Raw genomic sequence first — 18465 nt, 5'->3', positions numbered from 1 at the left:
CAAAGGAAAGAGGTGTTAAAAATAGATGAAACCAAGGGGACGTGGCATGTGGGAACGAGCCAAGAGCACCTGATCAGGCTTGTAATGTGCACCAGAGACCCACACAATTAACACAGTCAATTAGCTTGAAAACAGCTGAATGCAAAATCGACTAATGGAGGAAAACAATGCAACAGGATGTGTACTTTTTCCATCTGAACCAGTTAGGTTCACATTCACGGTACCTGGGAATTGATACCGGTACTCAATAGTACAACAGTTATTAATAATAATAAATATATATATATATATATATATATATATATATATATATATATATATATATATATATATATATATATATATATATATATATAATGTACATTTATAATTAATTTTTCAAAATATAAACAGTGACAGTAATACTGTAAATCAACACCATGAATATATATATATATATATATATATATATATATATATATATATATATATATATATATATATATATATATATATATATATATATATATATAAGAATTTTAAATAAATGAGACAAAGAGGTTGGAGTAAAATTAAATAGGAATGGGTGCGTACCGATACAGAGTTTTGGAATGAAACAAATACTTGGCCTTATCAGGAGGTACCGATGTGACCCCAATCTGATCGGCTTTATTGTGATAGGCTGATATTTGCCATTCTATGCAAGATCTGTGATCGACTGAAATGTCATAATGTTTACGAGACATCACTGATGCAATTGATCGATTCTGCACATTATGTGTTGTATCACTGATCAGTCCTGACAATTAGATTTTGTATGAAGAATTTGAGGGGAGAAATCATGCCTTTATTTGGAATTGTGTGACTGTTCATGTCATATAATTAAAGGAGTTTGCTGTATTGCTATGAATGACTCAAGAGTTGACAACTCGCACCGTATCTTTCTGAGAGAAAAAAAAGGTAGCATCCAACACCCCTTAAAATAGATGCAACATTTTACAAGTTGTAATTATTAATAATAAAAATAAAAAAGGTATTTGAATTACTTATAACAGGAATGAATTTACAAATACAAGTTCGGAACTAAAAATGATAAATATCATTAAGTGTTCTTCTAAATTGCATTATGGTAAAACAGCGAATCTCTCAGTATCATTTGATTCAGACTGCTTGGTGCCAGTGCTGGGTAGCGGTGGGCAATGTTCTCCACATCGGTGGCTAGGAGGGAGGTGTCCCCGGCTGGCGGCATTTCCTTTTCATCTATTGCCAGCCACTTTATGGTGCCAGCAAGAAGCAGTTCATTTCCCCCGCTGAACCATATGATGCTGTCCATCACAGCACACTCTGCTAAAGCATGCTGGAAAGTGTGCGGCTTTACTATGATTGCAATATACTTCCCTACTGGATGTGTGGTCTAATGGTGGACAGTTGCACATTCAGTCGAGTCTTGCCGGTTTCCAACCCAGAAATGTATTTTTAGAGTGCACGTGTGAGTGGGTAACATCCTAAGGCTAGTGGTGGTGCACTGCTGTGTTCAAGTGCACCGTAGAACATTGCCCAGGCCCTTAAAACTCAGAAAGATCTGCTTTGGTAATCACAATGTGGAACAGTCTGATTTCAAATGAATCAGCGCTCGAGGTACCGATCCCAATCAGCCCTTACAAAAAAAAAAAAAATCTGACTTCTGTATGCATCCACAACAGGATGGAAATTAAGACATATTTTTAGAGGAAAATGTGTGGATGAACAAAAGATGTTTGTACAGGGTTAATGCCCTCACGTGTATGTGCTATACAACTGGGCATTTTCACTCATCATCTTGAAAAATACATTTCGGGAGTAGACCTTTTACTTTAAAATAACAATTATACAGTACACGCCCAATATGCATGAAAGTACACATGGATGCTGAGACACACACACACCCACGCACACACGCACACAGACGCACGCACACGCGCACACACACACACACCAATCAAACCTCCTCCACCCAGGGGATCTTCACAAAATCCGTCAATTTGACCGCAACTGGTACATCTTCTGCCACATTACAGTATCACAAGGTTTTTAAGAAGCCTGATGTGAAGCAGCAGGAAGTGTAATACCCATCAAAGCACACATATACACTATTAAAGTCAACAGCTACTTAGTGATGGATCAAAACAAAGTTATTACTAATATGCCACAAGATCTTAGAAGCAGGCATACAATTAGTCAGTCGAAATATAATGGGAATATCTAGAATGTCAACACATAAGCTTGTCTGGACGGACTGACATAGGCTCCAGCCTTCTACCAGAAGACCTAAAAGTATACTACTCTGCTATGACTAATATATGCCAGGGTATTTTCTCCAGCCCATTCGTCAGGAAAACTTTCATTTTGTTGCAAGATACTCACTTAAGAGGCAATATGGTTCAATTACATACTAAAGCCTTTTTAGAGTCAAACGTGGTCTTTTTCCATTGCGTAGAATAGACAAGCCAAAGAATTATGCATTGCCACAAAACCTCACTGCATTTTCTGGCAATAAAGCAAAGACAAAAGCCTATGCCAGTCTGTCCAAACCCAATTGTGTTTATAGCTTTGGCTTCCTGAGCCGACTTGCAGGAGGCACACCTCTTAGATTGCCTCTTCGCATGCTTACACTATATCGTACTGGCAAGCACCTTTACCTAACACAAGTAAAACAGTAGAATATCGAAATGAGCAGTTGTAACCTCATAACAAAAACTGCAATAACTTCTCTTAGGGATATAATATGCACTTTACAAAGTAACACAAATCACAAAACAGCTGGTAGCTAACCAGGAATTGATCATAAAGTCACACTCTTCTATAATCAAAATCCAAGTCGGGGAAAGGGATTGGCTTTCAGGTAGAGGCTACGCTTATTTCCTAGTACAGTGGTTCTTAACCTTTTTTCAGTGATGTACCCCCTGTGACATGTTTTCAGCCAAGTACCCCGTAATCAATGCAAAGAATTTTGGGGTAAAAAAAACAAACAAATGTATTAAACATTGTCTTAAAACATTTGTATGTTCCATACATTTTTCTTTCTCCTTTTGGGATCCATGGCCCATCAAATATCTGCTGTTTTTTTGTTTGTTTTGTTTTGTATGTTTTGGGACGGTCACCAAAAGAAATGTGTGACACAGGCTCTACGTTGACTGAAATGTTGAAATGTTTTATTTATTCTGCTCATTTTACAGCATTGAGCAATTTTAACAATGTCCGTGGTATGTTTGTTAGTCGTATTAAACCGACCCTGTATGGATAAGGGGTTAAGAAAATGGAAGGATGGATTCATGAAGTGCAGTTGCTTTTGAGGCCTGGATGACTGTGAACGCACAAATTACACTTAAGCACTTTCAGATGCACAAGGCCATATGAGCAACCTATTTTAAGAAAACCACAAAATCAAATATTATGCTATCACATGCACCTTCTGCGGTTAAAAAAAAAAAAAAATCATGCAAATTCAGTGCACAATAATTGAGATTGCTGTGGTAAACCGTAAAATGTTTCAAACATTTCCTCAGCTGATTATTTTTAGAGGTTGGATACATGACATGACCAACAATGAAGCCCACAAAGGGAAGCATCCAGATTGTTGCGCCGACCCTGAGTTCTGATACTTCCAGCAATGTCCACGAAACAACATATTTTTAACATTAAAGCCAACGTGTAAAAAAACAGGCATGCGAAACCAAAAATGAAAAGCCTAAACTTCCCCTCTAACATTTGACAGTGAACTCATTTTGCATGTGCAAAAATGAAGATGTGCCCAAGCACACTTTTAGACTATACCAAGACAATTTAGACAATTTGAAAGCATAAAAACATCCATGAGAAGACTTGCCTAATCAGGAGGCATGGTTTTGTTTTGTTATTAACGGGGTTTAATGGTGTACGTAGTAATATTTTAATTTTCCATTCAATTTGTATAGCATTTATCTCCATTAGTGTGAAACTTTTTGCAACCGCTTATGAGTGAGCCCATGAATAGCAGGGAACATATTGACAAACAACCTTACACACTTGAGCTCCCAACTGTGGGATATTTTTTTCTTTCACTTTATTGAGCAAGAATGTTTTGTGGACATGAGATTTTAGGAATCCCGGAATGCCCTGGCAATAATTCTTAAAAAGCACAGAAAAAAAAAACAAAGCAACTTCACACAGGAGAGCCTGAGCTGAACAGATCCTCCCGACAGCGAAGCAGATGCGCCGACTACTAATCCACAGTGCCATGTGATAACAGATAAATTGATTGTGTGGAATTAGTGTCGACTAATCATGGTTTGGAGCAGTTCAGGCTAAACAAAGTGCATAATAGAAGGGAGACTAGAAGAAACCCTGTTGACACATTCTCAACAGTGGAAAGGCTTTAAAATGTTTGCCACCACAGACATGAGAAATACAAGCCGTAGGCCTACTGTACACATACTTCATATGTAAAAAAAGCATATGGTTGGAGTTTGGGGAAAAGCAATCACAGGTTTGTCAAATGTCCCTGTGTTATCACACATCTTTAATATTTTAAAGAGGGGTGGCTACATTAGTATATTTCTAGTTTCCTAGAGTGGCAGCTCGGTTATTGTGTGTTTCCGGAAAGCTCTTTTGTCTAATGTTTCTTCCCATGCACACACTAACTGGCCAGTATTGCTAATGGGCTCTTTCTATTTGCCAATTAAATCTTCATTTGTAAGTCTGTTAATGTCACATGCTGGAATCCTTTCCCGCAAACGGGAACAGTGCAATATTGTGTGTGTGTACACGTAAAACAACGAACCATTTATTATCATTCCATTCACACATTTTCTATGGCCGCGTATCCTCACAAGGGTCATTTTAGTATATGGCAAAATGGAAGATTCTCAACCAAAAACAGAAGAAGCAATCATTTCAGACACTCAAAGTTTGCTGGGGAATTGATCGAGCCAAAACAAATGTTGATAAACTAAATGAAATCAAAACTTGAACTATAATATTATCAGACAAGCTAAACTAGGGAGAAAAATGTTCACAGGTTCTGTTCCAAAGTACTTTTGGCGTATGTTCAAAAGTGCATTTCTGTGTTGATTAAATAGTAACTGATAACTTCGGTGGTCGAACGTCAAGAATGTGAAGAACATGGAGCAATGAATGAACAAATGTGGGGGAAGGCAAGTGAAGATACAAACAGTGGCCAGTTGCGTGCTAGCTCAGTGGCACCAAATACACTCCCTCAAACTCAAACCAAAAATAAAATAAAATAATTATAGTAAAATTTAATGTTCATCTGTATTTAAAAGTGAGTATTTTTTTTAATTCAGTTAAACATAGATTTTGTATATTAACTGAACAAAAACATGTAAAAAAAAAAAAAAAAAATATATATATATATATATATATATATATATATATATATATATATATATATATATATATATAACCCTAACCCTAGCCCTAGTGGTAGAGCGTCCCCCTAAAAGTGGGAGGTCAAGGGTTCAATCCTCAATCAGGTCATATCAAAGACTATTAAAATTGGGTCCATTGCCTCCCTGCTTGACGCTCAGCATTAAGGGTTGGAATTGGGGTGTTAATTCACCAAATGATACCCAAGCACCAAATGCTCACTGCTCTCTTGGGGATGGTTCATAAGCAGAGAACGCATTTCACCCATTAGTTATGAGATAAGCAGAGGTACTTTAACTTAATCCAAGGTATAAATTACACCGAATCTGAATTAAAATACACCTAAAGAGTAAATGTGTCGGTCGAGGTTCTCCGAGAGAGAACCATGTTTCATTTTCCCACAATGATTTAAACAAGTATATACCAATTTTCTGGGAATAGTTTGGGAACATCTGATAATTTTAGTATTCATTTGTACAAATTACTTAAGTCTGTAGAGTGGATGTGAATCTGTGTATTTTTTAAATAACATTGATCATCAAGTGAGGTTATAAAATGGTGCCCAATTTGTTAAGATCTGTACATGTGCAAATTTAAAAGAATTATAACATCAGGGCTTCTTGCCTTTGCACCATTGGCACAATCACACAAACACACATTTCATGGCACAGTAGACACAAAAGCACTAGGATACAGAGACACAGAGTCTGAGGCTGCTGCCGAGCATCCCCGATCAGGCACTGGTACCATAAAGGACAGGCACGACATGAATGCTGATCATTAGCGTAAAAGCCAGCAAAAAGCAACCAACTCGTCTGGCAGAGCAGGATTTAATCCTGGCTTCTCTGCATTGCATCTCATTGTGCTGTGTTGCCTGGGACACAAAACATGATTGATTCTCTGATGTCCAGCAGAGGCCTTAAATCAAGTGCACTCTTTGAAACAGAAACATCAAATTAAAACTGAGACTTCTCATGCTTGGCTTCATTTCACTTAAAAACAAATCAAAAAAATAATCATAGTTCATAACATTAGGTTGTTGATTTCATCTGGTCATGTCTCCCACTGTTATTCCAGCTTTTCTGTAATAAAGATTAAGATTACCAAAACATCACCGTCCAAGGTTAAATTATTCCAGATAAATAATACAACTTTTTTTTCGAAGCTTCACAATTTACGTAGGTTTTTATATGTAGGACACAATTATAGTGGTGATCTGTGCAGAGCGGAGGAGGGTGATATATACTCTTGATTATTACAACCCATAAATCAGTCAGCATGGCCTTGCAAAGCAAAATAAACCTGCATGCGCACTTGCACTCTCTCGCTCTCTCTCGTTCTCTTTCTCTCTCCATCCCTCCCACCCTTCCGCCCCCCCCCCCCCTCTATTCTTCCTACATACAGTATGTCTAAATGTCGTACCCGAGCTTGATCCGCTCAAAATTGAAAAAGTAGTCTTCCCATCCTAATGATAACTAAGAGAATGAGCAATAAAGCATGACCCTAAAGCATGACCTCCTTGGCCGAGGTAACAAAATCTAATTTCTTAGTCTCAATTAGCTTTTTTTAGAAAATGGAATAAAATGGGATTCATTAAATAAACCTCGGGGCCCAACATGAAAAGGCCTTGTGTTCCCAATGTGTTCTACCTTTATGTGCACACTCAGACTGACCCATGTCTAATGCTTTGGTGGTATTCCAGACTGTGTTAGAGGTGCCACTAAACAATCAGCCCTCTCACAACAGGAGGGCTTTTTGTCTTGGGCTGACCTTTTTGGGTTCACGGTAATAAGTTTGTTTGATTTGTTCCTCCTCACGTATTTAGAATGCTTGTCTTTCTCATGGCAAGGAACGTCGGTGTAAGGAAGCATTCACTGCACTGTGTTCAAGGAAAGTTTTGTTGCTTGCCTATCGCTGCGTTGTTAATGTATTCTGGATTGACCCAACAAGGGGTTCAACAAGCAACCCCCACAAGATGGAGGGAACCGCAGGGTGGGATGGAATGTCCATACAAAGAGGTTACAAATAAGTGAATGGATTGCTTGGTACAGCCTTTTTTCATCGTTATTCCAAAAGCTTTTAGCATAAGGGGGCTCAAGGTAGGTCTGAAGGATGAGCTTAAATCACGGCACATCAGCAGAGAGGCCAGTCTCTCACTGATGTTTATTTCAAGGGAGCTTAAGTGCCCAAAGAATCTTTAAGGATGCCAGCGGAGCAGAAAACAGAGCACATCTTTAGTGCATGCACCATCTTATATGCTCAGCATTCGAAACTTCTGTCATTTTACAGCAAAAATCCTCTTCCGTTTAAAGTTGAAGTCTCGGTGCAGAATAACTGACTTCTAGCAGTGTATTATTTGGGACTACAGTACTTCTTAAAAGCTGTATGCAATTAGAAAAAGAAAAGACATAATAATAAGGGCAACAAATAAAGATCACTCTAAAAACACTGAGCAATGCAAAAAGATGGACTGCTGGAGAGCATATTCCTGAGACATCCCACCATTGACTGCATTAAAAACGGATCTCTTTTAGCTTGTCCCTTGTCACCACAAGGCTTCCAGCAGAACACAGCGTGAAAGCTTATTTAGCGAAATGGGACACGCATGCATATACAAAGAAGCATCACATTAATGAATGGCAGCATTCAAGGATGCAGCTCTGAGTGATCTCATTAGATACTATCACAACAGGCCAGTGTTCTTGTGTCACTCTAAAGCCTGGCTCACTCCTTTTGACATCCCCAGTTGGGCTCCACTTCCAGCCCTTAATTGAAGGCACATGTAGCTTGCCCGTGTCGGAGCGTGGGGAGTGTTGCTGTTGGAGCCTTGGTCTTCCTTCGGGGCCATCTATGACAGACTGGACTAATGTGCCACTGAGGGTTGATATTGCTGCCTCATTAACTCCTGCTTGCTCTGAGCTATACTGAACTGATTTTAACTGAAATCAGGTTAAGGCAAAACGATAATATTGTGTTTATGTTTCAACGGAAGATGACAGATCGGTGAGAGAAATTCAATGGGCAAGCATTGGTAAAATATTGCCTTCAATATGAGATGAGACTGAAATGAATGTTAATAAGATGACCATTACTGAATGTTTTTCCTAAAATGACGCTATTTCTTTTGACTGGAACCCTTCTGTTAATACAGAGAACACTTGAAACCTGTCTTCCCACAGGGCAAGAATAAACATGAGATCCAGAAGGAACCCAAACAGCCTTTTCAAGTTTTAAATGGGTTTCATTTCCCATTAGGAGCTACTTTGCATTTTTGCATGTTGAATCTTGTAGCAGCCAAATCAGAACATCTTATCTAAAGTCATTTTTCTACAATCCCTTTAAATTGTAGGATTACAAATTGACAATTAACTGCTCTAGTCTTAGAGTAGTTTACTAACTAAAGATTGGAAACATAACAAAGGCCATGATTAAGAGAAGAATTGCCACTTTGGGTTATTTTGTTTTAATCAAAGCCCTCTGGCCAAATTAACTTGAAAAATAAGATGATGTTTACCATTATCAATAAGTGATAAAGTATTAGGTTTTCTGACTTTCAATAGCAAACCATTGTCTCAAGCACAGGTGTCAAAACTCCAGTCCTTGAGGACATGTGTCCTGCATGTTTTACAAGGTTCTCTCCCCAGAATCCCACCTGATTTGAATGAGTTGCTCATCAGCAAGCTCTGTAAGAGCTTGAAAATGATTCTAATGATTTAAATCAGGTGTATTTGAAAGTGAAGCAGAGAAAATATGCAGGAAACTGGCCCTCGAGGACTGGGCTTTCACGCCTATGTTCTAAAGCTATTCAGACAATGGTTGTAAGTATAATTGGAATAAACAGGAATTTAATTTTCACTTTCAAAAGTGTCTGCCTCCTACCTCTAGTGCACAGGTGTCGAACTCGAGTCCTCGAGGGCCGGTATCCTACATGTTTTCAAATCTTTTCCCTCAAAAACACCTGATTCAAATGATTGGGATCATTTTAAAGCTCTTGCAGAGCCTGCTAATGAGCTAATCATTTGAATCAGGTGTGTTGGGGAAAGAAAACTGGAAAACATGCAGGATGCCGGCCCTCGAGGACTGGAGTTCGACACCTATGCTCTAGTGTCTAGTGCTGCCAGTGCCTTTGGAATAAAAGTCCAATATCAATGTTTTTTTTTGTGCTTATGTTAGTTATCCATAGATCTACAGTACCACAAACTGCAAAAGGCTTGATCAGACTTGTGTAAATTATATTATGGGACTGCTACAGTGAATTTAATCCATTTAGCACAGATATAGGATAGGACAACTCAAGATTCAAGACATTCAAGGTTCAAGAGATGTATTGTCATATGTATAGTTGTATCATACAGTGAATCCATACATGGAAATTGATCAAATTGATAAAATCCTGAGTGCACACCTTTTTTATAATATGACTAATGGCAAAGCTGTATGAGTTGACAAAGAAATATAAAGAAATGTATGTAAAAATGGTTTAATTTTTGTGCCGGTTCAACCATTTTTCCAAATTGGCTTTGGAATTTACAAGAGTAATGATTACTTAAATTGCTGTGGTTGCCTTGTGGAATTGCTGGAAACAGAAATCTCGCCTTACAAAATCATTTAAACTTGCTCATGCTGTTTAACTGGTTCTATATTGTACTTCTACAAATTGTGTTTTTGAGAAAGGGAACATCATTTTAAAGGATGAGGATTGTAAAATTTCTGTATAATTTCAATGCAAGGCTCACATATACAGTATTAGCAGCATGGAATACAGCTGTAACCTAAAAAGCACATGCACTATAAACTACAGGTAGTGCGATGACCACAATGTAGAAAACAGAAATATTATCATCTATTTTTTCAAAGTACCTATTGAAGCATGCAAGACTATAGCCTTCATATTTTACCGTACTGCATTTTTGATTGGCACTAACAACATTAAAGGAGCATGTGGCGAAGATGACACCGTTGAGGACTACAAACCACTGACTGTTATACCTAAATGGTGCAGGTCTAAATAAAATTATAAGCCATGTCAAACCTTTCAAACTGCATAATTGTAAATTAATCAGGATGAAAATTTAAATACACATAACTAAATTCCAACACACCATTTCTCATGTGTCAATGCGTTAAGTAACATCATTATGTTTTATACCTTTAAATAGTGGAGGTTTTTTTTTATTTTAGGCAAAAGGCAGGCTGCACCTTGAACTAACTAATCACCAGTCAATTGCAGGGCATTTTCACGTATTGTCAATGTTAAGATGCCTGTTTAAAGAGCAGCAAACTTTGTTTGTTTTTTCCCCCCCCAAATTATTGACAAATTAACATTGCAAAAAGACTCAGTGTCAAATGCAATGGAATTCTATCATCTTAAGACTTTTGTCATTTATCATTAAAGTGGAATTTTACGATTAAATGTGGTTCCGGTTTCCACTTTAACAATTTGATGTTATTTTACCTAAATTCATTACGTTTTATGTGTTATGATCTTGCAAAATTACAATTAAAAAATATCATCCATAAAGAGCTCCATTCATTTTGTTTCTTCTGAATTCTTATTGGTGGCATAAGGTGCTGGAAAGAAAACAGAAGCAGGCAGTACAAAAGCACGAGGCCCCTAGATAGGAGGACAAAGGCCCCAGCAAAACTTGAGTTAAGTGAAAGGACCTAAACAAAAGCCTGAGGCTGTTGCAGGGAGGGCAGACCTCAGGCCTGATCCCAAGCATCGAGGCCCTGGTCCCAGTGAACGGCTCGAGCCTGACCATGTGTGGTCCATTATCACACCAAGCAAACTCAAAGCACCACGCCTCCTTCAAATGGAAGATGGATGCCCCCTTGCTGGTTGCCCCGAAATCAGAAAAGAAAGGATTGCACAACAAAAGCAAGCCACTCCGAAGGGAGCGTTCCACTGAAAAGGTTGCTCAGAGCATGTCTGTGTCGCTGTACTCATCTTCACTGCAGGACAATGGGATTGACAGGTGCTGGAGGAAGAAAAGAGGCTTGAGCCCAGCAGTGGATGACACATAAGTGGAAAGGGATGGACACTGGGAAATAGTCAGCACCCCGAGTGTTTGGATCGGACAATTTCAGATGTATTGGTTGTTGAGAGAATTTGACGGAATCGTATGAGGAAATGTCGTGGGAGAATTTGTCAATCGCGTGTGACTGTTTGCTTGGATGTTTGACTCACACCCACATGCAAAGTGCTTTAGCAAACATGCCAATATTTCCAGAGCTTGCACTCCAGCAGAACCACTTGTCAAAACAAAAAGAATAAGTGCATTGATGCATCCTTCCGTTTGTCGTTTCTCTTCATCTGATATGAGTGAGAACACTGCAGCGCTCTGGAGCAGGAAACAGATGGAGCTGTGTCCTTCACATCAAAAAGCAAGGGGGTGGGTTGGGGGTGGGGGTACTTCAGACCCGCATTAGACGTTTCACAAAACAACCTGTGTCACAGCCTCAGCTGCACTCTGAGCTGTTTCCAGGTCAGCTGCCAAAAGGGGACAGGGATTGTGCATCATCTCAGGAAACCTTTCCTTAAGAAATTGAGGTCAACAGAGAAGAGCAGCATGACCTCCATAATGCTCATGGATCAGGAGAAGGGAAGGAAGAAGCGAGGACTTACGTCATCTCTCTCGTGTCTTGGGTTGACCACTGACACTAGCAAAACTATTTTTATTCGACACCTAACAGTCAATGAAGATAAGACTCGGTGGATGAATGCTGTTGATGTCATCAGACAATCCATGCGCAATCCCCGACCTGCTTGTCCAGCAGTTATATCACACAACTGTCACTACACATCAGTCATCACAGAGCGTAAATAGCACATAGACACGCATGTCTTGATCAGCCTCCAAGCAGCTTGTTTCAGTCTGGGATTGATGCCTGCAAGCATCCTAAATGCGTACGAGAAGCTTTATCTGCAAAACGTTTTCATGCAATGGGCCTCACAAGCACAGACGTCAAGAAACTGTGATGTTTTCTTAGACATGGCTAAAGTCAATGACATTGACTGCTGCAACTGCCTGTTTGAACACCGAGTAAAAAATGAACATGTGAAAAAAGAGTGACCAACAGTGAACGGTCAGCCAAACCACACGTTCACATGTGAGTAACAAGATCAACAAATTACCAGACGGCTGGTCTGTTGACACAGCAGGGACAGACACTCAAGATGATACAGGAAGCTTTGTTGAAATCTTTACATGAAATGTGGAAGAGTAGCAGGCACGCACATGCATCCAAGATTTCACTTCTTCACATTATGAATTATACATATACAGTATGTTCTAAAACGTGACCTAAAAATAAATTGTCTAGATAAGGCTTGGTCCTCAAGGGCAACCTATCTTGCATGTTTTTGAGGTTTCTCTTCTCCCAACACACCCAATTCAAATGACCAGTTCATTAGCAAAATCAGAAGAAGCCTGATCATAACCCTGATCATTTGAATCAGCTCCATTGGTTGACGGAAACATTAAAAACAAGCAGGATGGGCACCCCTCAGGACCAGGTTTGGACATGCCAGGTCTAGGTCATTTGTAACTGGATCATTATCTCATTAGATCAGGTTGGAATGGGGATTATAAATTATATTAATAATAATTTGGAGTAATAATTTGAACGTTTCTTTTCAGGACAAAGTTCACTGAACAAGAACAACAGTTTATTACTCACAATTATAACAATGAGGATTGTCACAGTATGTGAAAACAGCCTGAGGTTACAATTCAAATCAACATTTATTTTTGCTTTTCCATCATTTCACAAGGCAAACCATTTAGCAGCATACAGCCAAGGCAAGAGGACACACAGGCAAGAAAGAGAGATATGGCGAAGCAATAAATCCCGGCAGTATTCAGTCCACAACGCTCAAATGGACTGCACGAGCAGATGAAGATAAACAAAAAATGTCATTGGGGGGATGAAATTCGCTTTCAAAACATTTATCTGAGTCAAACATTTATTTATATACAGTGTGAGCTGATGAATATAAATGTCCAGAAAGCCGCTCCCTTCCTTATTTTTACACTTTGCAACACCTCCGGCTAGATTTCAAGTGTAACCCTCAGGCATTTGCGGAGTATTAATAAATCAAGACAAAATCACCAACGGTGCTTCTTTTAAATGTTTCAAGTACACTGGGGAGTCATTTGTTATTACAGGTGGCGCCTTACAAGCACTGTTCCATCTCAAGTATCTCAAATAAAAAAAAAAAACTCAACTACTTTTCAGCTTTTTTCATGTCCGTAATGGACAATGGACTGAAGATATGCATAAGGCTGGCGGTCGCGCGTAAATGCACAGAAGCAGATTAGTCGATTTGGTCCATAATCCCTTTGCAGACGAGAACAGATTTATGGGTCATCATGGGGGGGTGGGTGGCTGTCTGTATCTACCACAGGAGTACGTATTGTAGGCGACTCTAGGATGCCTCAAGCAATCAAACCGGGCCTGTGTCAACTTTATGACCACACACCCACACATGCCCTTGAGGAATAATCCACTGCACCATGACCTATTAACCACAAACTCCGAAATTTACAAATTTTCTTCTACCAGAATTAAATGCAAGAGTAGTTCAAATGTGAAATGGAATTGGGTGGAGGGGGTTAGTATGTGGGGGAGGGGCTATTATTTACTGAGCTTACTACTTAACAACAGTATGTGTATTAAAATGAAGCAATAAAAAAAAGGTGCACTGGTGTAATCCAGCTACTAGCAGAGGAAACTATTCTTTTCTTGTGGAGGAATGAACCCATGCAAATGATTTTGAACAGTCAAAATATACTGTAAGCAGGGATAACTCAAAATTTTTGGTATGGAGTCAATCAATTGCTAGAACTTCAAAACTTTGAAGAATCTATTGTTTTATAAATGTGTTATGAAATTTGGAGGTGGACTCATTATTATATTCGATGTCACCCAAGATCTCTGTTCACATACCATCAACATCCATCATATATAGAGGCAGGTGCTATACTTGAGTGTCAGTTACGATAATGAGTAAGCCTTCGTGCAGCACTGGGAAGTATTCAAGTCCCTCGCCAGCCAGATATGACATGGTATGTTTTGGCTACTGGAACTACCTCAATGGAACCGAACATTTGCAACCTGACTATTGAGATATTGATGAGGCATTTTTGTTTTATAAAAAAAAATACAAATGAAAAAAGAAAGAAAAGTCAACAAACATTACAATTTGCAAACATTATGTGGCAGCCTCACAGAGAGAAGTTGGATTTAAGGGAGCCAGGTGTCTTACTTCCGGGTTAGAAATAAAGCGACAAAAATAATTCATTTTTGATGAGAAACTGAATCTTGCTTTGGAAAGGTGGCACTCCCAATATCTTGTCGCAAACCCCCGCAATGCACAAACATGAAACAAGGACAGCATTTTAATACACTTACGGAAATTAAATACTCTGATAAGAAAGTTGTTATGGTATTTAAAGGTTTACAAGCTCTTTAGTTGGATCATGCAGGTGTTGCGTATAATCATCATTACAACAGTAACAAATCTTGCCAGCAAACCCCGGCTAAACATGGATATATTAACATACAATTGCTCTCATCGCCTCGTAGACTCGACGCAAATGCTCATTAGGCAGGAGACCTTAGGCTGCCTTGGAGCTGTTTCTAGCAAAGCGTTTTCCTGGAGGAACACGACTATAAAACACACTCAAACTGGAAAATCAAATGAGGGTAAATTCTAAGAACCATTATCAAGCATTTCGAGTTTCAGCTCCAGGGGCTCCACCATGATAATTCACAAGCAGAAATAGATTCTCTCACCAAGGAATGAGTATTTACTAAACATTAAATGGTTTCCTGAACGATAAACAAGTGTCGAAGCATGCGATGAAAGATGAGCAAGTCCTGGTGTGGGATTAGTCACTGCAGGAACTTTGTGTTTGTTTTACTATTTAATTATGCTTTGATCTGCGTTCACTCCTTGCTGTCTGGATTATCTTTTATCCCTGAAACTTGTAATAGTTAACCAACTCATGAGCATTTTAAGCACTGTAGACTGTTACGAACATAAAAAACAGCACACCATACAGGGATTTCAGTAATTATTTCTGTAGAAATGTTGCATAATAAGCTTGATTTACAGAGGTCACAGTTGTTAAAAGGGGTTATACTAAAACAGCTGCGGCAGCAATACCACTGCAAAGTCCCTCTGGGTGCTTCAGATGTCAGACTCTTGCTCACTAAATTAGTATATAAAGGTGATATGAAAACGTGCGCTCGGTTTACTGGGTTCTTTTATTCATTATTTGCTTCAAACCTTGAACAATTACTGGATCAGACTACTCTTCTAACTTCATAAGAATGTTGCAGCCCAGAAAAGTGAAATGCACACTCAGCAGGGACCAAAGCTAGACAAAACAGCATTAAGTATCGGGGTTGTTTGAAAAAACAAAAATTCCCTGTGTCAAATCAATTTACAAAGCGGCAGGTAAAGTGTCACCTAAAAAAATAAGATAATATAAATTGCTGTTTTTAACAGAAGTGATAAATTGTGAAATTGCCAAGTCTTTGTTTCCTTTGTGATGTGTTACACAGTAGAAAGGAGACAACCTACTTATAATGGGCTTGATCAACTTATGATGTGAATGTAGGAGCGAGAGAATAAAGCTCATGCAAATGTGGAAACTGGTCAGCTATATGGGTGTTTTGAAAATTGCGGAGGCTGTATATGCAAATAGATGAATTTAGTATAAACATTATGATTTGACAAATTGTGAATGTCATCTTTGAAATGCACTCCAGAAAGGTGTGCATAGCCTTATCTGCAGTGCTCATGCAAAATAGAGAAAACTTGTCTGTTCAGGTCATTTTTTTTAAATGCCAGAAACGAAAGCAATACAATATCCTAACTTCTAATTGAACTAAAAGCTGACTTTGAGCCAGTCACAAGAAGGAGTCATGTCATCACCTGTGACAAAACACCTATCCACTGTGCAGTTTTCATGCGTCTTGGTGTCCTAAACAGGCAATTAGCGATTTATGGTGTAGTACTGTAGTCTAAAAACATCTAACAATACAAACAGTCGACCCCCCACCACCAAGGGTTTAAATATAAATATATATATATATATATATATATATATATATATATATATATATATATATATATATATATATATATATATATAAAAATGTTGACACCATTTGAGGAAGATTGATCAGTCAGCCACATAAGCTGAGTTTGTGCATTTTTATTTCGGCTGTATTCTTACTTACAGTGCTAGTAGACGGACATCAGTTGTCCTTTAGCAGACAGTGCCAATTGCAGCTAACAGCAGCTTGTGTTAGCTGAGGTTGTTCTGGCATTATTTTCAAAAAAAAAAGAATTGAGCAGACTGAACTAATGTCCGAGTCCATCCTAGTTCACACACAGGAATATTACTAAAACCAAGAGGATCATATGATAGTTATGATGTCTCCATCTGATTAAATTCACAGTGTACCAGTTAGAGCCAAGGTCCCCAACCGCCAGTCCGCGCTCCAATAACAGTCCATTAGTCAACTGGCACCGGGCCGCATGTGCCGCACCCGAAATAATGTTTTATTATTCGAGTCTAAAAGCTATTTTATCTTGAAAACTGGCCAGATTCGTTTGAATTTGTTTCGGTCACTTGAGCACCAAAATTTCACTCACAACTACTGGTAAGTTAAATGAGTAAGAAACAGATATCTTTGGAAAGGGGAACTGGCCCAGTCAAGAGACAGGTGACGAGCCTACAACTTTGAAGTAAAAGAAATCTTTTAACAGGCGATACCAGAAGTCCTACTTGAAATAATACGTTTTCGCGGTATGGACTTCAAGCTCTACTTTGCCCAAAAAGGACCCATTAAGTGACAGGGAATGGATTCTCTACATTTTTGTAACTGAACCAGATAAGTTTACAAATGGCAGCAGCCTCAAAAGTATTTTCGAGACTCTCAACGTCCCATCTATTTGAAGAGAAAAACAAGCTGAGCGCTCCCATTAGTTTGCCGTTAATGGTGAGTTTATATTTTATGTGCAATTTATATTAGCCATTCGCCCCCCCAGTCGACGATAAAATTGTTGACACATATGCTATTTTTGGTCAGTCTCATTATGCGGCCCAGTTCCAAAAAAGCTGCAGCCTAGTTTCAGTTGGCGACCACCGGCTTACATTACAAGTTCACCCAGAGCACCGGCACGAAACACTGCTGTGAGACATTCTCAAAATTACTTTACACTTAGCTTCAATGCTTTGAAAATCTGTCAGCATCATTGCAATATGTCTTTGGAGACCTGTGTAGATGTTTTTACATTCAGTGTGGAGCAAAGAGCAGGAGTGTTGTCCCCAGCTTAGGAGCAATTTAAATTTTTATTCACAGATGCACTTAATTGCCCACCCAGCGTGATTAATGATGGCACATGAGATCACTGTCTGCAAAGCACATTAAAAGAGAAGGAAACTGAGGGAGAGGTCATGTAAAACACAGCTGTATGCAGTTGTGAACAAAGTATTGTGTGTTTTATCATACAAACCTGCCTGCATGTCAGATGCCTGATAGCAAAGTTCAGAGAAGGTTGGACCTACTCAACGTAAAAATTTACAGCCTTGTTTGAAATAGAGTAAGCCGCTGAATTAAGAGTGGGAGGAAAGATTTATTTTAGCCTCCTTCCAAAAGTAGAAACCTTGCATTCATTTTTTTGGCAATATAGTGGACATACTTTAGTTTGATCTCCAATTTATGGCCCAAGGGTGCAGTCATGCATTTTGTTTTTATGATGACTTTTTACCAGCCACTTTGTCAGCCTTGCTCGAGCAGTCAGAATAGTAAAGGTCAGTGAATCTGTTGACCACTTGGGCTGTAAATGTAAAATACAGTTTGAAAAATGGATCAGTACAAAATATACCAAAAAGCAGTGTTTTTTAATCACAGTGCCACAGCACAGTAGTGTTCCACGAGATATAGTCAAGCGTGCTGTGGGAAGTTATCCAGTTTCACTTTGTTGGGGGGAAACAATGCATCGTTGTTTGCTGCGAGAACATTGTTGCAGAGTAAATTGTGTTTTAAATAGTCTTTGCCAAT

The 18465-nt window shown here is 38.8% G+C and overlaps 1 protein-coding gene across 1 annotated transcript in view; it reads right to left on the bottom strand.

Moving 5' to 3' along the window:
* tmtc2b (transmembrane O-mannosyltransferase targeting cadherins 2b) overlaps positions 1-18465 on the bottom strand; it is an 86338-nt gene that overhangs the window by 45581 nt on the left and 22292 nt on the right. The window lies entirely within an intron of this gene.

This window comes from Hippichthys cyanospilos, chromosome 6, assembly GCF_059441005.1.
Source record: "Hippichthys cyanospilos isolate Australia breed blue-spotted pipefish chromosome 6, RoL_Hcya_1.0, whole genome shotgun sequence".
Taxonomy (NCBI): domain Eukaryota; kingdom Metazoa; phylum Chordata; class Actinopteri; order Syngnathiformes; family Syngnathidae; genus Hippichthys; species Hippichthys cyanospilos.
This window is presented reverse-complemented; position numbering and strand designations above follow the sequence as displayed.